General features: G+C 38.4%; 1 protein-coding gene across 3 annotated transcripts in view; it reads right to left on the bottom strand.

Annotated features, from left to right (window-relative positions):
• The window catches only part of LOC127374525 (potassium voltage-gated channel subfamily A member 1), a 32552-nt gene that overhangs the window by 4381 nt on the left and 3176 nt on the right, over positions 1 to 24995 (bottom strand). Inside the window, exon 2 of one of the 3 annotated variants that reach the window (XM_051419961.1) lies at positions 9256 to 10154. The exons of 1 other annotated variant lie outside the window; for it this stretch is intronic. The gene's annotated coding sequence lies outside the window, so the exon portion shown is untranslated. Of the gene's footprint in view, positions 1 to 9255; positions 10155 to 19983; positions 23992 to 24995 lie in introns of those variants that run through there. One more of the 3 variants, XM_051419960.1, reaches the window with a different exon arrangement.

Below are 24995 nucleotides of genomic sequence, written 5' to 3' on the forward strand. Positions count from 1 at the left end.
TTAATAAATCAACACTGAACATCATCACAATCTCACACAAGACTCTACAGGTGAATAGGGTAAAAAAAAACAAAAAAGCTAAATAGAAATTACCATAAAACCTCTCTCGTTAATTAGTTTATTATTTATTGTATTAAAAGTTGACATTTTAAATGTTTTTAAAATGCAAATGAGGTATTACGTAACAAAAATGTGCAGATTTGTGGACATTTAGACAGAAAAAAGAACACTGCTCTGTGATTTGCCTTTAAATGTGATGAATTGTTATTTTTTTTTCTAAAAATGACCTTTATTCTGAAAAACCACACACCCATTTAAAGAAAAGACACACTGTCGTAAATCACAATATAAACAATAATAAGTAACAACATACACAGTACAGACAATAACAGATATGGTTCCAGTTTATGAACTTATTGAATTTGGTATAAAAGACTCTTGGTTGCAGCTCTATAGCGCCCTCCAGAGGGCAGTTCTATGAATTCATTAAACAGGGCCCACTTAGGGCCTCTTAGGGCCTCTTAGGGCCTCCGTAGAAAATATTTTCCAGACTTGAATTTTGTACAGAAACCGAAGCCGTGAGATGAACTTTCTCTCTGTCGGGTTATTACAGAGACACATTTAGTAAAAACAGCTTAAAGTGAAGAGCCTGGCTCCTGAGAGTGGGCGGTTCCTGCAGGGTGGTCGACAGGTCAGCGTCTATACGTTTGCCTAGAGTCCCCCCCCCACCTTTCACCATCTTCCTCGAAGTTAATCCTCCCCGCAGCGGCAGATGGTGCTGGGAGCATCCACGGCTGCGGCCTCAACAGCTCCTGTAGTTATGAATGATTGCACGGTCTTAGGCATTAAGTTGGATCAGCGTAATCCACCGCAGCATATGCAGCCGCCCGCTGGGCCAAATCCAGCAGCCTGAACTTCCCTCCATCACTTTCCCCCCTCGTCAAACGCCTTCCAAGGAGGCCGCGAGGTGTTAACACGGCCTCTTACATCGCGCCCTGCTGCTCCGTAAACACATCAGCACCCGGTTCAAAGGTAAAGTGTCACTATCAAACTACCAGCTCTGACTTTATGGTTGCACAACAACTACAAACTGGAGGCGTTATTCTGAGATTAAAATAAAAACATAGAGTTTAATCTCTTTCAGCTAACCTGAAGTTCCCACCAGAGAGGTGAGACATTAGCATTAGCATTAGCATGCACTGTACAGATCAATCAATTGTTCATCTGATCAATACACAATAGGGCCGTCACCTTTCATTCATTGGCTCAATGTGTGCTGGGAAGACGACAACATACTGAAGGTGGTTATAAGATAATAATAAAGCATCATGTTGCAGCGTATTTTAGAATAATCTATATTATATAATCGGATTATAATTATTGATTGATTAACGTTGGGCATCTATAATAATATGTCATATTTTATTTATTGATTATATTTTGTATTAATCTGAATCTTAAATTAATGTATTGATGTAAAAAGTAAAACATTTTCCTCTGATAGAAACATAAAGTGTAAATATTTCTGTTTCATTGACCTTCGCTCACATTTTCATTTTCCATTCATGAACAAATCCCTTCACCTTCCTGTGACCTCGCTCGTGAGGATTTTTCTGAATGGCTTACTCATTGATCACCCTCCGATCGCTGATCTCCGACTGATTGATGATTAAACTCAAACTGGGAGTCACATCAGGTATCCAGTCCCCAAAAACATCTCACAACATATTAAATCCAAATATATGACTTTAAAAAAGGCTTTAAAAAGTATTAAATGATCATAAATTCACAAAGGTTTTGTGGTTTATTTATATTTTACCGTCCTGCTTCCCCAAATACTCACTACAGCATCAAATGTGGATTCATCCACCTCTGAAAATAGTCCCTAACAAATTCTCTATTTTTTGATAAAAAGTATAGTGAAACTTATAAAAGCACATTTCCACCAATGTGACAGGAAAATAAGGATTCTGTGAGTCATAATGTAAATTATAATGACTTAATATCTCAAAATATTATATATATATATATAAGTTTCTCATTATTTTGACTTACATGATCTTTTTTTTTTACGCAACATTGGCGTAAATGGGTTTCCATAGAAAACGACATATCTGTGAGCTGTTTTTAAAGATTTACGTCTTCAGTATAAACTTCAGTAGAAAGTACTGAGACTCAAAAAATTAACTTCAAACTTCTAAATGTCCAAATTTAGATGAGAAACAATTATTTACCCCGGACATCAATGATTCAACCAGTCAATGTGGAGTATAAAAAATCTCAATTACGTGTTATATTTCTTTATATTTGGTCTTTGTTATGTTTATATAGTGCGGTCAGTCTCAGGATCGTCCACTAGGTGGTGCTGCAGTATTTCTCCAGATTTCCCTCCTCTCCTGTGTGGGAGGTTTATTCCTTTATCTCTTGTGTGTGTGTGTGTGTGTGTGTGTGTGTGTGTGTGTGTGTGTGTGTGTAGAGAGAGAGAGATGCTCTGTTTTGTTTACTTCAACTGTTGTACTTTTCCTCTAATGTCCTTAAAAAAAAAAACCTGTTTGTGTGATTATTTCCAGGAAGTCATTTTATCATTAAAACCCTCAGGACAGGATGAGCTTGTTTCTCAGGACAAAAACCGTCTAGGAAGCTTTAGATTGGCGGAGGTCGTTCCTTTCCACACACACACACACACACACTTGACCTCTGCAGATGTAATTTTACATTAAGATGAAAACAGTGACATTTGGACGCTCTCTCTCGCTCCAGCAGTCTCATTCCCCTCAGGACTATTTTAAGCATGAATGTGTCGTGTGTTTGACGATGCAAAGCAGATTAAATACTCTCTCTGTATATATGTGTGTGTGTATTTATACAGTGTTTATAATGTGTGTGTGCAGGCGGTATGGAGGATTCACCACTAAAGAAGCTCGTCTGGCGTTGCACGGTGGGAATATATGCACAGAGAAAAGCAGTGTGTGTGTTAGATCTGATGATTCACTGCTGGGGTTGTTGAAACATCACGCTAACCTGGAGGGTGTTTTCATTTATTTATTTATTTATTATTATTAATTTTCAGCTTAGAAACTGTAGGAGAGATTTTATTGTTTTTTTGTGTTGTTTTTTTTTTTTTTTTTCTAACACTCATTTGGATTTATTTGTGGTTGCCATGGTAACCGCTTCCAATAAGCTTTGGTGACCTTGACTCTCTCTTCCAATTGATACAGTCACATACATACATATATAGTACATATTATTATTATTATTATTATGAACATAATGTGGTTGCTGAAGGTCATTTGCTTGAATCAATTCTTCCCACAGTGGCCGTTATAAAGTTGTATTGATGTTCCAGGCAGGAGTACGGAGTCTAAGTAGTGACAAAATGTTGCTAACAAAGAATCTGATGAGATAAAGTACATATTAAAACATGTGAGTGTTAAAAAAAACATAATTATGAGTTAATTTAGACAATATTACAATAATAATCATTGTTAATAATAAATAATTAAAATCTTTCCATTTTAAAGTGTTAAACTAATTTAAATGTTTTAAACTTCACTCTTTATTTATGTTTCCACGTATACTTTACTTTTATTACTAATGTAATAATAAAATGTTTATTCTTCTTGCATTTTATTGAATTAACTTTAAGACTATTTATTAATTTTGTGACTGAACTGTAGCTGCACTACACCGTCGTCATTTTATTCTCAAAGTTTATAAAAACAGACATTTGATTTTTTATTATAATCTATCAGCAGCTTTTATTCATTTTTTAATTATTCATTTATGTGTAACATTTGTTTCTTTTGGGACTCCGTACACGTACAGTTCAATATCTTCAATGTTCAAACTCTTTGTTTCCTTTAATACAATTTATAATATAATAATAAAACAAACCGGCTGTAAAATATGAAAGACTTAGATTACAATAAATATGGGGTACAAGAAGTGACAATACTTTTTTATTATTATTATTATTATTATTATTATTATTATTATTATTATTATTATTATTATGTGTCCCAGAGTCATAAAATCATACATTTTCCAGACTTTGAACATTTAAGATATTGATTATAATCAGCTCTATGAGCCGCTTTAAAGCAAGAATATCAGCGTTTGAATTAAAACGTTCTCAGAGACAGCGATGGCTGAAGAGGTGTGGCTGTTGGACCTGTTTTTTCACCAAAGACCCTCCCTGACCTCCGGCTGTGAAGATGGCCTGCGGATCACGTAGCGCGCTCGGCATTATGTACTTAATAACAGACACTGCAAATCCCAGCAGGTCGGGTCCCAGCGACAGTCAGCACGGCGCTCGATGGAGCCTGCAGGACTTAACTTGAGCCAAAGTGTTTTTGCAGCCATTACACAAATACGGCTGCAGTTTTAAAAGGATCTGCACACATTTCAGACCTCAGCAGAGGGAAACACACACACACACACACACACATCTCAAATCTGGATGCATAAATTGACCGTATCCAAATCTTTTCACACCCAACCAACTTAATCCAGGGACGGTCTGGCTGTATTTTGCATGAGGGGCACTCAAAAGGAGGCCTACAGCTGTTACTGTATATTATACACAAAATACCAGGATTGGTTTCAAACAAACAAAATGATGCATTGAAGTAGTTGCCAAGCTAACGCTGGCTGGCTCCAGCACTGAGTCCGTCTCCATAAAGGCCTCGTATTAAAATGTCTTAACAGTTGATAATTTCCCACTTTCCCGCTCCCGATCACTCTGATCAAAACCTTTTATCTGTTGTTGTTTGTATGTTTAAATCCAGAAAAGTTTTCTTGGTTGTTGTTAAAACTCATTTATATTGTTGATGTATTTTATCCAATTAATGAAGCTCTTTGTAACAGTGTGTGATATAAATAAACACATTATTATATTATTATTATTAGGTGACAGGTGAGCGGCTGTTTTCAGTAACCAGGCTTCATCCAGCTCCTCGCTCGGAGTCATGACTGCCAAGATGGCGCCGGTCACTGAGCTTCACAACGGAGTCGTATGGGTGACGTCACGGAGACTACGGCTATTTTTATGTGCCTTTGCTTTAAGTTAACACCTTTAATTTTGAACCAAAAGGTGAACATCGGCTCTCAGGAGGTTGTAAAATGTTCCTGTGAGCAGAAATATTCTCCTGTTGTCACAGTATTTCTGCTTCAGTTGCTTCCCTGTTTCTTTTCAAACCGTCTGAGATGAATGAAAGAACATTGCTCGGTGTCGACGCGGCCCACGACTTCACACCCTCATCCTCGCTGAGAGGAAGTGCGATGGAGATGAACTGCAGTGAGACTGTCTGCTACAGAGACGCTCAACAGAGTCACAGAGGACTGATTTCATCCAACAGCAAACACACTGCTGAGAGTCGCTCTTACGAAGGCATCTGCAGGGGGGGTTGCAGCAGTTACATCACCGAAATGACCAAAATCACAGAGTCTCAGTGTCCGAGATTAGATAACACTTAACAACACGCAGGAGAGAAGATCCCTTCAGTCGCATCCATACACAGCTGTTGGTACACAACCTGCTCAGCAGCAGGCAGCAGAAAGTGGCTCCTGTGGTCCAACAGACACATTCCTATTAACTGTGTTTGGAGATAAATATGTATAAATGTAGAAAAGAACAGTGAATGCAAAAGGCCCATTTCTGCAGCAAGTGTTTGATTTGTCCGTTCTAGGCTTCTGTAGAAACCTGGTGAACATCAAAGGTTATTAAACAAAACAAAACAACTGAAACTAGGTGTTAACACAGTTAACAGAAATAAAAATAAAAATTACACGATATTGTGTATTAACGCTATTATGTATGTAGATAGAAATATATACAGTCGTTACTGTAAACTGTCCTAAAACCTCCAGAGAAAGAGTTTTACTGTAGTTACCAAATGCATAAAAGTGCAACTAATCAAAAAGTCGCAGTTCAATGCGACTTCAATGCCGTCTTACAGCTATTGCATGATGGGAAAATATTGGTTTGAATTGATAGAATTTTGTTTCAGTTATGCCCAATTCCTAAAATAATTACGCTTTAACAATAAAAAAGTTTACGTTTAATAAACCACATTTTATATTCAATAGTCCCCTTTTTTCAATGCAGTCGCCATAAAACATCTGGATTAGAATGATTGATGATTGTATTTGATTTGATTTTGCACAATTTTTCAACAAATGCACAAAAATGCAACTTATGAAAAGTTCAATGCGACTTCAATGCCGTCTTACTGTTATTGCATGACAACAAAAAACTGGATTTCCATGAATTTAATGAATTCTAAACATTTGAAATGAAGCATTTTAAGTGTTTTTCAGCTACAACATTGTGATGTATTTGACCTCTTTATACATTTAATAATTTTTTACCAATTAAATATGTTTAGCGTTGGTCGGGAGGAACTTAAAGGGGATAAAAGTTTGAGAACCACTGATTTAGGAGACACTTTTCCTTACTGAATTAAATTATAATGAATAAAGCAGCAATAATTTCTCCTGTTATATATTCTGTGTAATAATAAACACAGCACAGTCCTGTGATATAATACTCTGACGTGAACTGAGACCTGGTTCGATGGCCGTGTCCTGCATTTGGCTGAAAGGATGGAAAGTAGTGGACCCCCCCTTCTTGAGTTTGGGAGCTATTTTTAGGAGCTTTAAGAGGGAAAATCCTGTTTCATTATCCACAGACGAGGTGGCACAACTGCGTCATGTAACTCTCTGTATGTGTTTTTGTCGTTTTTGTTTTCCGACTGACTCGCTCCGGCGGCACGTTCGACTCCATGTGCCACATCAGCCGTGCATGAACACACAGATTTGATTGCTCAGTAATAATATTCACCATGTCTAACCCGGGATATAAATAGACAATATGTGAGTGTGTGTGTTTGTAGTAATCAGAGCGGGAGCTGCTGTTGGTGTCACAGCACAGCTCACACACCAACAGCAGGACGCAGGAGGCGGCGGTCACGTGCTTCCTGACGGGCCAATCGCAGAAGGACCTCGCTTGATTGAATCTCATCGGTCGGCCACCGTTAACGACGAGGCCTCCGATAAAGCCTCCGGCAGACTGCTGTGGATGCTGGTCACAGATGTATGTCAGCTCTGATGTGGACGTGACGGTGGGACTGTAGTCAGAGCTGGAAACAGTCCCAGATATTAGCACCGAGTACTATTTATACTTAAAATCATATTTCAGTAGAAAATATTGAACAGCAGATTCAGATTATTCATAGAAAACATAAGCTAACTAATGAATCTTCGCTCTGTGTCGCTAAAAGTTAAAGATGTCAGGATATTATTGGTTTAAAATGAGTTAACAATCTTCCACAATCTTTTCCTGACCTTCACCAAAGTGCTTTTGTCGCCTAAACTGAAGCACAGACTGGATCCAGGACCTGAACGCTGGTCTCCAGAGTCAAAGCAGCCTTCGTTCTGGACCACCTGCAACCTCAGTAATATTAGATAAATGTGGTCTAATCATGGGCAGCATTACATTTGTCATCAAGTAATTACAAAAACAATTTATCTCTTTATAAATCAAACACTGCTGTGTGCAGTATAGTTTTCTATATTAGTTTATTGTTAGTGGCGGAGTCCACCATTCCTGCACTGGATCCAGATTACTTTCACACACACAAGGTATTTACAGGAAATGATGCCGTCTGTAATCCAGCGTTTGTAATTTGATCTGATTGATTTACGGTTCACTCTCCTGCAGCCGTATCACAGCGGGATTAAGCGACTGCTAATGCTAACACTTCCTGTTGCCGCTGCTGCACATTAAAAGACTTCACCTGGACAAACACGTGGTGGCTTTTATTGTGAAGCACGTTCGGCGCCGACAGTGATTTCTGTATAAATGTCTTTTAGAAACACAGAAGATGTAATTAAGAGATTATATGTAAACGCTGTAGCAGAAACTGGAGACGACAGCAGCTACAATTAATTCAGAGTCGTGATGTTACACAAGAAAGACGAGGCACTTCATGTCCGATCTGAGACGTTTGACGCTCATCGGGACGGACTGCGAGCTGGAAAAGATCCGCCTCAGTTTGACCTTTTGGTCAAAGTGAATTCATTACGCAGCCCTGCCGAACGCTGCACATCCAGTCCTCCCTGAACCACAAATGAGGGTGGACGGCGAGGCCTCCCAGGGGCCTCAAACTGGCCTCAGGGCCACATTCATGTGTCCGTCATCTCTGCAGCACAGTGGTCACGTCTGAGAGAAGCTACAGCCGCTTTATGTTCTGTGTTTCTATCTTATGTAACTTTATACAGACAAATATTGTAGTTTTTACTCTTTAAACTACATTTGTCTGTCCAGTGGAAACCATTAAATCTCCTGATGTGTTGATGTTAAATGTTTGTGATAAATTAAAGGACGTAATGTTCCTTTATGTGAGAAATGTCTCCAACTTGTAAAGCTAAATAAAATATTTATAACCCTCCTGGATTAGCTGGAAAATGCATCATCTCAAAGCAGAAAACAGGGCTGTTTATATCAGAGCTGCCCTGACTAAAGATTGTCCTGTGGATGAGTGGTTGCACATTTATTATATTAATTTAATTATTTAAATATGTGAAGAGCGGCCTGTTAAATTAAATTATTCCACATTATTACATATCACACAGTCTGGTTGTTCAAAACTGAATAAATAACTTCCATCTTCACTGAAACAAACCCTGGTGGACTGATCGATACGATGGAACAGTTACTTCAAAACTGTCCTTACATATAAATCTTGATTACAGTTTTTACGAGCTTCCGACAAGTGACCAGCTGCTGTGGTTGTAGAGGCGCTTTCAAACGGTCTGTTGCGTTTATAAACTGTACATATTGCTTCAACCTATGTTGTGTCCCCACCAAAAGCAAAGCGAATATTCACACAATAAATCTGTCTTATAATAAACAGATTTTGTTTTGATTTAATAAACAGATCCAAAGGATGCTGAAATAACGACATCATGATGGCGATTTGTAAAAAGTCTAAACTCACACTTTGTCTGTCTGCAAGACGACATGCAAACAACTTTTAAAAAGCTTGTTTTTTGAATGGAGTTTGGTTGATCAGGGCTACGCTAACTTAGTTCATTGTAAAGTGAAACTGAACAATCTCCTTTTCTGTCTGGTCTCTGTATAAATATGAAGTGTTATCATAAAGCTCTGGTTGCACACAGACGGATACAAGAGAGAGTGAACATAAATCCACTTTTTAATCCAAAAAGTTACAAATAAACAATGTAAACGTCTCCTGATCAAGGCAGAATCCGGTGTGGGTGTTTATTCCTCCAGAAGCTCCACATACAACACTACAAAAACCTCAGCAACAAAGTTTTCGCTCACAGTTCAATATCTTTAAAACACACAAAATCGCAAATCAGGTACATTTCTCACAGTTTGCGTTTATTCGCATCTTTGCATTGACTTTCGACTATTAGGGGGCAGCCCTACTAATCATACAACTAAATATATAACACACATTTTATATGTTTAACTGCATCTTAACTAGTTTCAAGATGTCTGCCACTTTAACAAATATTCATATTATTAATCAGCAGTTTGCTGGAGGTCAACTGTAGTTCCAGTAATAATATATATTCTTTTTTTTGCTCGTCTGTGAGCATCTCTGCCTCCTGCAGGTTCTTCTCTTTGTGAAGCTCTTGGTTGTCCTTCCCTCCTTCATGTCTGTTTCTTTGTGGAGCATTTGCTGCAGCTCCAAGATCTCTTAATGAAGTAGATCTTTTCTTGGATTTGAGCTGAATGCTCTTCTGAGAATCTCAGCAACGTCTTCAGCGTTTCTCTCTCCGCCTGCATCCTCAAACGTCGTTCTGTCTCGAGCTGCTGGTTCAGATCCTCCAGCAACCACGACGAGCTTCTGCTTTTCAGCTGAATGTTTCCTTTTTTCCTCCTGGAGCTGTTCAAGAAGCTCTTCCACCGTGAAGACCAGCTTCTCGCTGGCTTCAGGTTTCTGAAGCATGACCCCTCCATGGTCCCTCTTTTCAGCTGAGATCAGAGCGTCGTGGTGGCGTTAAAGCTCCTGGTTCTCCAGCTGAAGGGCCTCTGTTTCTTTGGATATGACGATAATCTCACAGGTACGGAGGTCAGATGTTCAGATGTTGTGTGCACATCTCCAATGTGTTCGAGTGTCTTTCTGAAAACCCCAGGAAAATACCAAAAACTGTTTCTAATTCCAAATGGCTGACTTCCTGTTGGGTTCAGGACGCGGCTCTAAGAGGCTTTTTTGTACATCTTAACATGATACACCTGCCCACCAAATTGTGTGTGTGTACATTGGACAGTTTGCAGATATGTTTAATAAACAATATTAATAATTTAGTGGATAAAAACCTAGAAAACACTTTTGCAAACAAGAGTTATATGAACATATTTTGTGGGTGACGGGGTCAGTGGAGCGTTAATTAAACAATGTTAGAAACAATGCATGTGGGTTGTTAAACATAAAATAAGTTGCAGTGTAAAGTCAGTGTGTTGGTCCTGAAACAAGCACAGAAAGTAACAGCTCATCACCAGAAACTGTGCCAAAGACTCTCACCTTAATAAACATGCAAGAATCTACTTTCTTTCCAAAATATGTTGCTAGAATCACAGCTCAGTTAAATGTATTAAAACTTAATATAGTTTAATAATTCTGACTTTATTTGCAATGCAGACCTCATTATATCTTGTTTTTATCTGCTCCCACTCCCATAACGCCGAATAAAGTGACTGAGGAGGCTGTTAAAAGATCACATACTCAGTTATATTGTTCCCATATTTAAAAATGTATGACCAAAAATATTACAAAAACTAAATTTCGTAGTATTTTTATATTAAAATCCAATCATTGTGTCTGGAAAAAAAAAAAAACCTCAGTATTTTATTCCCAAATGTGTAAATATGAGGAAGCAAACAGTTGTAACGATGCATTAACCCTCAGAAAGAGCACAAAACAAGGGGTTAAAAAAATAAAGAAGCTAGAAATGAGAATGCATCTCTAATAAATGTAGGTTTAATATCTGATTGGCTGTAAGCAGCAGCACCCTGAGGTGTCATCATCCTCATCATCATCATCAGTAGGTGCTGCGGCGCCCTGCGGCCGACAGTTACGGTGCTGCTGTTGAAGCAATTGATGCAGAAGTGATGGCAGCAGCCGCTCATGTGGAAACGTTCAGTCAGTCTGGTTAGATAACGTTCGACTGATGCCTCTTTGTTTGCTTGTTTTCTGCTCATTTGATTTATTTTTCCTCTCTGTCCTCACAGAAGCAACGCAGTCAGCAGTGATCCAAATACTGATACTGAAACCTTTGTTACAGCTCCTGAATCTCAGATCTTGTTTCCTTAAAGAAATCTGACATTTATTATTATTAAACCTCTAATCAATAACATCATCCTCACTAAACAGTGTATAAGCTCTGGCTCTATGTTCTATATGTAGTTGAGTTCTTCCATTATCCCAAATGTTTCCAACAATGTTCAAACTCAGAGAAATCTGTCATTTTATTCAGGTAACGCTGCGTTTCACCGGTCGCCTGTCGATGGCGTCATATCCCCTTTGTGCCTGCGTCAGCGTTGTGGTTGTCTGCCAGAAGCTGTCATACATTGACTGTTTATCCAGACTGAAGCCACATTGTTACCATCCACTGTTTAGATCTTGGTGCTTTTTAACTCTAGATTTGAACCGGATGAAGGATTTTAGTCATCGGACGTCTGGATCTTAAGTTATCAGAGAAACAAGCTGAGCTGTTTGTGTTGGAGAGGAGGAGACCTCTGTGGATCATTGGGCTCCCGGTAGAAACCTCCTGAACCATGAACACTGAAGGAATCCTAACCGGGAGAAGATGGATGTCTCCTACTTTCAGATCCATTCAGTCTGAGAACATTTGGAAAGTCTAGAATAATCTAAAGATTATTTTATGTCATGATTCAGTTCGAAGGTGAATCCAAAATGCAGACAAGAAGATAGACTGAACAAAAGGTCGATTTTAATAACCTACTGCACGTGGTAACAATCCATCACCTTCAAAATGTGAAAAAAATCCACTTGGAGCAACACACAGACACTATCCTATCTCTGCACCTCTACAGACCAAACTCCATTTAAAAATCCAGCACTTTAATACTCAACAGCTTATGGACAATCACATCTGCTTCCTAACATTGAGAGCGCCTCCGAGTCATCAACTGTATCCGTGTTATTCTTTTAAATCTAAAAACCTAAAACACCTCTACAGACCAAACTCCATTCAAAAATCCGGCACTTTAATACCAACAATCACATCTGCTTCCTAAAGTCGAGAGCTTTCTAAAAGCATGCGGGCAATATTTAAGAGACAACCCCCAAATTTCACAGACGGTGCATTCAGGGGAGCTTGTGTCTTTATGAGTCAGAGTAGAGGTGATGTTGTAACACGAGGCACAATTAGACGTCGACCCTCCCCTCTGGTTGATCACAATGGAGGCAGCGGCAGCAGGAAGGAGATGGCAGCGGAGGGCGGGAACACCAAGAGGGATTAATTAGCATTCTCAGTAGAGTTTACATATATTTGATTAATTCAGGCCCTCACAACGCTTCCCGTTTTAAAGATAACTGCTCTTCTCCGAGGCTAAACAATTAGGTTACGTAAGCTCATCTGAGTCTTACATTCCCATGTCACAGACCTCGAGCCAGCTGAGCAGCTCGGCTGAAAACCCTTAATTATCGCACGCCGATGAGGCAATCATCTTCTATTTACTCGCTCTCTCTGCTGCACACACACAAAGCTCCAGTTAATGACCCGGTGCAGTTTAAAATAACCTGCGCGAGGATATAATGAACTTCACTGTGCCATTTTCATCTGTCTTTTTAGGGTAATTAAAGGGTTTGCGATGTGTTCAGGGCCCATTGTGGTGCGTTTTAGGTAATGCCCTGATGGTTTGGAAACCAGTTTAGTAGTACTGAGTAGCAGTCAGTCAGTTACAGCCTCTATTCTGGTCTCTATTATCTGAATATTAGTTCATTTTTATCTGGAAATGTATTTATTTATTTGATTATTCACTAATAAATTATTAAATCAGATTCAAATAACCCAACTTAATTCATTATTACTTATTAAGAACACAACATTAAACACTGATACCATTTTAGCATTTGTTCCAATGTCATTTAATGTCATTTTAATGCTGATTAACTGGCAAAATTCAGAGTAAATCTATATATTTAAGACCAAAATCAAATTTTTATGCTGCATTTTTACGGATTTTCAAGACCCGAAAGCTTTTTATTTCAAGTATTGCGGGAACAAGAACAAATACAACCTAAAGATGTTAATATGAAGGAATGAATTCAGGCAAACATTGGTGACATTGCTTTGAACCAAGTGAACATGAGTCATATGATGCAGTAGGTAAATTCAGTGATGACTACCTGTGCTCCTCGGCCTACGACTCTACCTCCACACACGAGATTATGCAACTGGAGGTTTAAATCCTGATTACAGCAGAGGGGGAAAGGTACTGATGGACGGAAGAGCCTGATGTACATTGGGTTGGTTTTACTCACATTTGAGCTGAAATTTGAATCCCAAACTCCACATGGAGGTCAGGAAGTAGAGCTTTAATTCTCTGCCTGAACCCGACTGTAATACATTTAAATTATTTATTAATTTTAAGCAGAAATTCTGGTTCAGGTCGAACATAAAACTGCTTCCTGGGGTTCAGGTACAGATGGGTCGGGTTGTGCCAGTTTTTTCAGGAAGTGAGAAGCAGAATTAACAATATTAGACAACAAAACGATATAAAACCGAAATGTACAAACAGAAAATCACAATAGATGTTGGACTTAAAGCATAACTGAAGTCTTTATATTGCTCTCTTCACAACCACCAGACTCCTTTAATAAAAAACAGTAATTAATTTCACAGAATATATGGCGGTTGCTGCTCTACCGTCGCCTCTATCTGTTAGTTAGTTTGTGATTTTGTGTGACTTTGGTGTTTGAACACGTTAATTCGGATCCAAACTAACGTTAGTTGCTGCGTTTCAAGGCAGCGGTCGACCGACCACTCTCGTGTTCTGCGAGATAAAATTGCTATTTTTGTTAAAGGAGTTTGGTGGCTTTGGAGAGAGTGTAGACAGATATGTGCTGTATGTCTGACAGCAAAGTAAAGTAGTGAAATATTGTAAATACACTTAAACTGATATTGATTTTTATAATATGTAATGTGCTCAGCCTTTTTTTCAGGTGTTTTTGTTGGTCAATTTCTTGCATTCTTTCCTCCTTTTAACCAACAACTTATGGTACTCAATAAAAGCACATCGAGGTTTCTTGATTTCATAGATTTGAGCAACAATAAAAGATGCAAAACAGTATTTTTTTATGAGTTTGTGATCTGCTTCCAATGTAGAAAATCCCTGCAACAAACAAGCTATTTAAGCTCATTTACAGGCAGTCAATAATTAAGTCACATTGATTAATATCATTAAAGCTGCAGTGATATATATATATATGTGTGTGTGTGTGTGTGTGTGTGTGTGTGTTTCTTTGTCTCTGGTAGTTCAGTGTTTGCTTTCAGTTCTCTGGTGAAGCTTCATGATGACTCAGCTGTTGTTGATGAGACTGATTTTGGCCTCCAGAGAAACACCTGAATGTGTTGGACAGAACAGCCAGTTTGTGTTCGCCGATGAGCTCACTGTTGGTTTTTATGTAAAACAAATGAATAAATATGTTCTGTGTTTAATCTCAATATTATAAATTAGATTAGAAAATATAATGAGAAAGAAAAATAGATTTTATGAACACGTTTCTGATGTTTGGCCATTGTTAGACTATTTACTTTATATTAATCACAGACGAACTAAACACTGAGATATCAGCTGACTGTTTATTCTTTAAGTTTTCTAACACACCTGTGAAGCTTTGGGCGACCCTTAGTGGGGGTCCTGACCTCTAGGTTGAGAACCACTGCCTTAAAGGACCAGTGTGTGCCATCTATCGGCATCTAGCGGGGAAGTTGCAACTAACTGAACACTGCTCGCGTCTGTAATTGATGAACTGGGAATGAGAGCAAGCTGTGAACTGTAGAAACATGGCGCTTCAACGTCTCATTCTCAGGTAATGAAAACACAATGATTCTTATTTTCAGGTGATTAAACACACCTATGGATATTATATTATATTATATTATATTATATTTCTGACAATAGTGTTACACACTGGACCTTTAAAGTCCACAGTAAACGATGCAAAACAGCCATTTTGAGAGTTTTAAAGCTTCATTTATTGTGAAAAATCTCCTGGAAACGCAGAACCGGTCATTTGCATTGTGAGCCAGGCCGAGCTCTGAACACCATCTTTGCTCTCTCGCGGCTCTCCGACTTTTTTCGAGCAGCAATGGAGGTTGCAGCTGAGGACTGCCACTGTGTGTGTGTGTGTGTGTGTGTGTGTGTGTGTGTGTGTTATGTAACTTCCTCATTGCATTGTCTCTCCGGCTTCCAGCGCTTTCCTTCCCAGCCTGAGCTGAGCTGAGCGGGGCACGGGTTACAGGAGGGCCAGCAGAAAGCAGCTAATCACCTCACCCTCAGAAATCACTGCTCGTTCGACGGCTGCAGCTTTAAACGCCAAAAAGCTTCAGTCGTCCGTCTCCGGCTGAGCGTCAGAGTCACGCATTTACTTTTTGACAGTTTTAACAGTGCTAATCACGGCTGATGGGTCTGTGTGGTAACACGCGGGGTAATTAGTTGTGCTGCAGCAGCTCATCGGCCCTGTCACGCGAAGCATTAGACGCCCCCGGATTAAATGCATTTATGAGAGTAAAAATAGACACATGATAATGCATCACATGTAAATACTGGACTTTTTATGTGTGGTTATTTATATGAATGGCAGCGAGCACGCTGGCCCCAGATTACAAAGCCGTTCGGATTAAGTCGGGGATACGTTTTTTATTTTTTATTTTTAACCATCTCTCCGTAAAATGAGACGTCAATCAATCTGACAGCTGTGACTGGATATTTTTGTCAGTAAAGTTTTTTAATCTCTTTCCAAGTTTTTGAGGACACAGCTTAGAGTTTGGGGGCTCAAATCCCCGTGAGGCGTTCAAGGGTGGACAACCAGTGATGGGAAAAGACAAATTTGAAAGAAAAACCTGCAAAAGCATCTGTTCATGTGCAAATCAGTCCCAACCTTTTTCCTTAACGGAGCCATTTATCACAAAGTTTCACAGGAAGTCACGAGGTCTTGATTTTAGGGGATGTAAGAAAGATAAAAATATATACACACTAGGCCTATATCTCAGTATTTGGTTCATTTCTGTGAAGAAAAATAAATATAAATTGTCTAATAAAAAAGTGGCCAAACGTCAGAGACAAGAAAACGCTAAATTTGTCAAAAAATCCAGAATACAGACAGAGAATTGTATAAAAACAGGAAATAATCTGCTCATATTTCATCTCTGGTTTTACACAAACTGTTACTGAGTTCATTGTTTGAATATAGTATAAAAATATCCATAAAATATGAGTCAGTTTATTAATGATAGAAAAAGGGTCCCTTAAGGAAAAAGGTTGGGAACCACTGATGTAGAAACACAACCTGAACCCACATTACAGATTGAATTTACAGTTTTTAAAGGACCCATTGCTAACTGGTCATCGCAACAGGAGGCTTCAATCCAACCAGAGTGGTTCAGACCAGATCAGCAGTCAGTAATAACACATCAGGATTAATTAGGAAAGTAGTTTAAAAACACTCCATTTACAGCAGACTGCTGTTAGAAACAGTACAATGAGCTGATAATGATCCTGATCAGCCAGCGTCAGTAAACAATACTCTCATTATTAAACCATTAATCAATCTAATACCATCAGACAACCTGATCAGCCTTCAGCAGTCAGCTAGTGTTTCTGTAGTGGAGACTAAACGTTAACAATGATCCATATCAGCAGTTTGAATCCAACTAAAAGCTCCCTGCACCAAACTCCCTTTAAGAAATATCACATTTTAACAATTCCTAACGTGTTCATAACAACACGTAACTCTAGAAACACGAGCTAAAGGCCGTCATATGTCCACAGTCTGACTGTCAATACAGGATCAATATCATCCATAAAGATACAGTGTATACTGATCAATATCATCCATAAAGATACAGTGTATACTGATCAATATCCTCCATAAAGATACAGTGTATACTGATCAATATCATCCATAAAGATACAGTGTATACTGATCAATATCCTCCATAAAGATACAGTGTATACTGATCAATATCCTCCATAAAGATACAGTGTATACTGATCAATATCCTCCATAAAGATACAGTGTATACTGATCAATATCATCCATAAAGATACAGTGTATACTTCAATATCCTCCATAAAGATACAGTGTATACTGATCAATATCCTCCATAAAGATACAGTGTATTCTATTCAATTTAATTCAATTCAATTTTATTTGTATAGCGCCAACAGAAGTTATCTCAGGACACTTTTCAAATAGAGCAGGTCTAGACCGAACTCTTTATAATATAACTCTTTATATATATTCTGATCAATAATCAATAAAGATACAGTGTATACTGATCAATATGTTTCTGCAGGTTGTAGCGACACAAACAGAGAAAGAGGTTTGTTCCTTTTGTCAATCTTGACATTCGGCACCAATTAGTTTGGTTATTGTTGAGTCCCTCGGGCCGATCATGTGACGTATCTCTCTCTCTGGGGGAGTCTGGCTGTCACGACTCTTTTCATCCAACTGAGAGTAAAATGGCTAAAAGGAAATCCCCCAAAATGTTGGATTGTTGCTCTGAGACATAAACGTACATATGGAAGCCCATTAATGCCAATGTGACGGGGAGAAAAAGGATTCTGTATAATGAGAAAACTTTATCAAAACAATGACTTCATCTCAAAGTTTCTCAATATTTTCACTTAAAGTCAAAATGTGGTTGCTAGCATTAATGTTAGCAAGCAATAAGCTAATGTTAGCCACTGAATAACTGAGCAAGTTGTCCAAAAAGCTAACATTAGCAAGCTAAAACCACAATATATTTGCATGGACGCTAGCTTTAATCGGTGTCCGTGTTGTGGTGGGTGTTAATTAATAACACATGATGCAAACACTTATTAAGAAAAGGATCTGAATCCTTCCTCCAATAGATTCAATGTGAGTTTAGTGGAAGTAATTAATGATAATTAAAGTTAACAGACATCAGGACATTGTTAAGAAACAGACATTTTGTTCCCTACTGACTTTATTTATTTTGACATTAAACTGAAAATCAGTCTTTTCCTCTGACACAGAAAACATATTTATTCCTTAAAATGTCGACCAGTTGTTTCCCGCTCTATAAACCAGCAGCTCTAGACCCTGAACTGGAGGAATTACAGCCTCTCGGATCAGATTTTCCAGGTTGTTTTCATGTCTCTGTGGACGATACTGAGCGGACGGCTTCCCCTAATTGGGATCTGCGGTCGCCAGTTCACCAGATTAAACTGCCGCCGCCGCTGCCGCCGCTGTGCCAGAATTTAGGACTATTGGATGGCGTCCCAGAGCTCGTGGATAGCCCTGTTATATCCAGCTAATTGATGCGTCCAGCAGATAACGAGGGTTGTAAAGCGGTTTGATAAAAGCAGACAGCAGAGAATAGACGGGGATGTGATAGTGGCATTAAAGCTGTTTGTCTGCGGGCAGCTGATACGTGATGTGACATTAATGTGCGGTTAATGTGGTCTTGACTACAGAACTGTGCACTCACTGTGAGAACTCAGCTTATTTCTTCATAAGACTCAATACTATCAGACTTCTTCTTTGCAACCCATGGGGCTGCCTCCTGCTGGTCATTAGACAGAATGCAGGATCAGCTTCACTTCACAGACGCACTTCCCAGTTTGACTACAGGGAATAAAGTCCTGAGGTGGTTTTATTGCTGGTTTTGGCTCCTGCCTCCCCCGGAAGACACAATGATTGGATTTTAATATAAATATATAAAAGAAATTGAGTTTTTTTTGGCATAAATTGTTAAATAAAGGAACAATATAACCGAGGATGTGATCTTAAAGGGTTAAAATGAAACTTATTATTTCACTATAGACATTTAGTTTTGTACTTTTTAAGGATCTTGCTTTGGGAACTTTAAGCCTGCACACATACACCACTTTGTTCTTTCATTTCATGTCACATTCGAGGTCTGTAATTATGAACATTTGGCTTTGTTGACTCTCATTTTGCCTTCAGCCACTATTAACATACATACACTTTAACATCTGCCACTCTCTCAGATTCTACTCAGGATTAAAAACCGGATATAAAATGTAAAGAAAAGAGCGGGAATTGGACGATCTCTCCCTCGTGTTTACAGATATTACAACCTCCAGCTGACTGTGAGCGTGCACGGCGCTCCGGCAGCGACACAAACGCGAGGGGATGGTGATGGAGGCTGTAATTAGCGAGTCAAATCAGATGAGAGTAATAAAAGATGCAGGCTAACATGTACATTGGCGTTTGGTTGACTGCGTCCAGATGCTGCACTGCTGGCGGTGTGTCAGCGTAGGTGAGGCCACGTGGATCGTCCTGCAGCTCTCCGCTCGCTCCACACAGCGGAGAGGAAGCCAAAGCAACTGTTGACGTCTAAACGCTACTTACTGTAGAAAGGTTACGTAATGTAACTGGATTCGGGGCAGCGAGGAGTACTGATCGAGCTCCTGAAGTGATTAACGGCAGGATGAGGTCAGCGGAGCCAAAGATGATTTAACACAAAAAAAAAAACCTAAACGCCCGAAAGGTTGAATATGAAAGTATAAAAGCTTTAACCTCGAGAACACTGGAGAGCAAAACATACCTGCATGAAGGAGGTCACCTGACTCACCGCACGGCCAAAAGTATACGGACACCCCTGTATTGTAATTTAAAATATTTTTAATAATCTTACATACTATGTAAAACAAATTGAACTTGAGTCGTGTCTTTGGAAATATCCCGAATAATAAGACAGGGTTCCCACTCTTTTTTAACCTATTTAATCATTTTCCAGGAGTTTTTCTTGACATTACAAACAGTCGTATAAGCTGCATTTTCAGCCAGATTAATCACTAACAAATCACATCAAATAGAATTTATTAGATATCACAGGAAATTCTTTTTCTAGAAAGTTAAAGTGTTAATTGAACATACAGTTAACATCAGTGTGTATGTATTTATCAACCACAGCAACAAGATATTTAATCATTAACAGGCTGTATGTGTGGAGATATGAGAGTTTGCATCCAGGTTTATGAAGATGATCTGACTGAGGGGCTAAAATACAAACATTTCCAGGATATTTGGTCATTTTAATCAATTTCCAGGTGTTTCAATGACTGGAAAACTACATTTCCAGGTTTTCCAGGATGCGTGGGAACCCTGAAATAATAAAATCGTTATTGTTATAGTTATTGTTATAATTTATTGTTCTTATTGTCCATGGTTACAGCCATGTTCACAATGAAATCTACAATGTTTGGTAGGTTTAATATAATATTAGAATAATATTTCAAAACCAAAGCCTCAGTGCTCAATAGATATGCTGCAACATCCAGATATACTTTCAAAATAAAACTTAGTTTAGTTTAGGTGTTATCTAAGTGCTTACTTTTAGTTCACACACATTTTTCTTTCTCATATTTCTCTTGTGAAAAATTAAAAGTAAGAAAGTGAACTTGACTCATGTCTCTATAAGAACAAATACCTTTAATAAAATCCAGCCATAAGCACATTTCTAGGCTCTAATTGTTCCATAAAGTTTGGTTTTCCAAAAGCACAACACTCTAGCTTTGGATTAAATGCTAACGTCGTCGTGCTTTTCTCAAAATGACAATTACGATGTAGTTTAGTGTGTTAGCATGCTAATATTTAGTTTAGCAGGTAGTCTTAAACCTGCATTATTTCTAACAGCCAGCAGTCTGATAGTATTGAGTCTTATGAAGTTGATTTATGAACTCAGTAAACAGTTTCCTGATGAGTTTCTGGTCTCAGTCTCTAGTTTCAGTCTTCTTCCATACAGCATGATGTTCATTTAGTAACTGATGGTCCCATTTAGAGTAAAACAGACCATAAAGCAGGGTATGCTTTAGGGCGGGGCTACCTTGTGATTGACAGCTCATTCTCAGTGAGTCCGAAACTCAGATCACACTGTCCGATAGTTGTTTGGATATTTGTAACTTTCCTCTCAGAGCTGCTGTTGGTCTGAACTCAGTAAAGCAGCAGGTTCAACATCTGGTGTAAAGACCTGCAACCAGGATCTGAGGCCGTTATAGCAGCACATTAATGAATCACATGATCACATATGGACGTACTCATTAACTGTAAATGAACTCACATATAAAGGACACAAAGTTCCCTCTGACGTTCTCCTGCTGGCAGATCTGCAGTCAGTTACCAACAGACACTTATCCTGATGTAATAAAGATCACACGGCCTGCAGTCGTTCATTATCCTCTAAATAACCGTAATGTATGCAGTGTTGACTCTACAGCCCGTCAGTGGGGAGGAAGTACATCCTTCTCTTTAATTTGTAGTTAAACTGTTGTTCTATTATATTTCATTAGATTATTATGACCATAGGATTTTACTGTCTGAGCTCATTTTTTGTAGGATTATTTTTACCTTTAAATCGATTGTTTGGGTAATTGTGACGACTTTTCTCGCTGTTTTTCGAGGGCTGCACATCGAATTATCGAAAGCATTGTTGAATATCAGGTAAAAACCGTAATAAAATGAAGTGTTGAAATGTTTTTTTTGTTATAGACCCCCGAAAATGTTGATTTTTTAGTTTTAGTTTTTTAGTTTAAATTAAACATTCAGTCAAAGTGACTCCTTCACAATGTTAGTTTTATCCAACAAACGGTCCAAACCTCCAAATTATTACAATAATTCAAACGGAAAACTGCAAATCTTCACATTTGTGAAGATGAAAAATAACTTCAGCCGCTTATTTTCTGTTAATGGATAAAATTATTTCAGCTGTACTTGTATAACATCATATTTTATAAACTCTTTATATGTTTTGTGTGTAAAAATACATTTGTAAAGTAATTGAAGAGGACTCAAGTACAAACACCTCAAATATTGTACTTAATTACAGTATTTGAGTGGATCTACTTTGTTATGTCCCACCACTGCTCTTAAAATGGAAGCACATTTGTGCCAATTTAGGCAAACTGTGGCTCTTCAGCCCCTCTTCAGTGGCCTGTCGTAGAAATGAATCATTCTCTCCAGTTGTAAGAATGTGTAGAATAACAAAAAAATGTTGAGTGCGACATTCATTACGTCCTGAACTGGCACCTTGCCGATCCTCAGCTGTGGCTAATATATATTATGTGGCTGCTATATATTAGCATTATTATTAAAGCTCAAATATGTTTTGCGGCTCCAAAATGTTTTTCAAATTAAAGGTTGGAGACGTTCTTATCCCTTCACCCTCGACTTCCAGGCATGAAGGAGAAACATGGCGGACTCCGCCAGCAGAGGAGGACCCGCTCCCTCTGTAGATAAAAACGTCTCATTCTCAGGTAACAAACACACAATAATTCTTATATTCAGGTGATTATACACTAACATACCTATGGATATTATATTATATCCTGAATTATATAACAGATCCTCCTCAGTGTTACAGGCTGGAGCTTTAAGACGCCCTCGTCCCACCTCGCGGTACTTCAGGGTGTCTCAGGACAAAAGTGCAGAAGCCTCCAGCTGCTGCAGAGATAACGCTCAGCTGAGAGACTCCATCTGTCGACTGCTGTTTTTAACCAAACTATAAATAAAAATAGATTCTCACATCCACCTTCCACAATGTGAGGTGGGAATCCTGTCTTCATGTTGAATATCATATATTATAGAGGCTCAAACAGTCGTTGGATGAATTATACTGTATGTGTTTATATTTGGGTGTGCATGATACACCGGCTACGATACGATTCAGGGACGATGTTTTTTAATATGAAACAATAAACTGATTTATTATTTTAATTCTAAATTAAAATACATATATTTTATAAAATACCAGAGATTTTCCAGTATTTTACCTCAGACTTTACCCAGTTGGAGCTCAGTTGTGTCTATAAAGTGTTTAATATCTTTATGTGTTGTTGCTCGTGCTAGCTGTGTTAACATCCACAGACTCTCACCAGGTAAGTGATAAGATTTGTCGTCCTGTTTCTGGAATTAACTGCTGTCTGACAGATCTTACAAATGGACATTTTGTCCAACTTTCCTTCTTATAGGATCAAAATGTCTTCAAGACTTTAGATTTTAGATTTGATGGTGCGCTGTAAACTCATATCTGCGAAACTTTACACCCCTAAAATACATATATCTTTATGATTTATGTTTAATGAATATTAGTAGTATGAAGAACATCATCTAGTTCAAGATCCCCTCCAGGCATTTATTAATTGTCTGTTTGGAACAATAATGTTTGTCTGATGTGTTTTTCCACATTAAAATCCTTAAAAAAGTAATTTATTCTACTTAAAGAGTGACTTTAAAAAAGGATTTTCTTTCAAAAGTCGACCAATGGCAGCGTTGAATTCTCTACATTTTCATTCAAAGGCGCATAAATAAGATTATTTCTGTTCTGCTGTATATTAAACGCAGTAGAAGACCATATTTAAGTTCTGCACACACACAAACAACACACACACACAGTCTGTCTGTAATGGTACACAGTAAAGCTCGTTGTAATCTGCTCTGAAAGATTTCCAACTTCACCCTGAGGTCAAACAGGTCGAAAACAAACTCAGCGTTCATTTAACAGAGACTCTCGCACTCGCTGGAGTCATGTGACCGCACCTGACGGCGGCCGCCATGTTTGAGGATTTATGTGCAGCTTCAGGAGCTTCAACTCATCCATCATCCCAGACTGAATCAGAAAGTCTTCTCACGGGTTCCTCATTATTCAGGGGAAGTCTCCAAACAACCCTGTCTTCTAGAACTGTAAACCAGACTCCACTGATAAAACCAGTAATTTAACCTTGTAGAACACAAACGAGACAGAAATATTCTGCTTTTAACATCTTGAAAAAAGAAATTTAAGGTATTTTTATCAAAACTGTTTCTGTTAAACAAACATTGGCCTCTTAAATCCATTATCAGTCAGACTGTGGTAGCCCGCAGTGTACGTATAGAGAGCAAAGAGCTGCAACAGTCAGTCAATTAACTAATTAGTTGTCAACTATCACATTAAAATGCAATTATTTTGACAACTGATTCATCGTTTTGAGTCATTTTCTAAGAAAACATTTCCAAATTCTCTGATTTCAGCTTCTCAAATGTGAATATTTTCTGGTTTCTTTGGTTCTTTGTGGCAGTAAAGTGAATATCTTTGGGCAAAAGTGATCAACAATCATCATTTTCTGACATTTTATGGACCAAACAACTAATCAATCAATCGAGAAAAAGATTATTAAAGGACTCAAAAGATTAGACATATTAATTAATGTTGTAGTTAAGCTAACGGCTCAGAGAGGCCTGTGGGGGGGCTGTCAGAGAGAGATCAAGATAAAGATTGCAGTCCGGTGCTTCTACAGCATCTAAAGTCTGAACCACTGCACCACAATAAAACAACAGCTAACCTCCTGTGAATGATACGTCTCCATCAGTATACATCTGAAGATGAGCGGAGGCTGAGGAGGTGGGCCGCCCTCCTCTGATAGAGGAAGTTAACTCTGTTCTTATAGAAACTGTCCACTCTGTGTCCGCACTGGACTCACAGGGTTAAAGATGAAGACCAACGAAATACAGATTTTCATCAATTAGAATATTAACAGCAGCGTTGATGTGTTTGATTACATTAAAGTCGTATAACTCAGTTTACATTGTAAACAAAGAAACACTCGAACTGATGAAGGTGTTAGTATCCAGTACTGCACTCGGACGCGAGGGGTTGAATTTTGGCTCTAATGTCACTCCACACAGAGAGGAGCTGTTCTTTCAGCACCACTTTGGACTGTATGGTGTAACATTAGTGACAAAATT

This window comes from Dicentrarchus labrax, unplaced genomic scaffold, assembly GCF_905237075.1.
Source record: "Dicentrarchus labrax unplaced genomic scaffold, dlabrax2021, whole genome shotgun sequence".
Classification (NCBI taxonomy): domain Eukaryota; kingdom Metazoa; phylum Chordata; class Actinopteri; family Moronidae; genus Dicentrarchus; species Dicentrarchus labrax.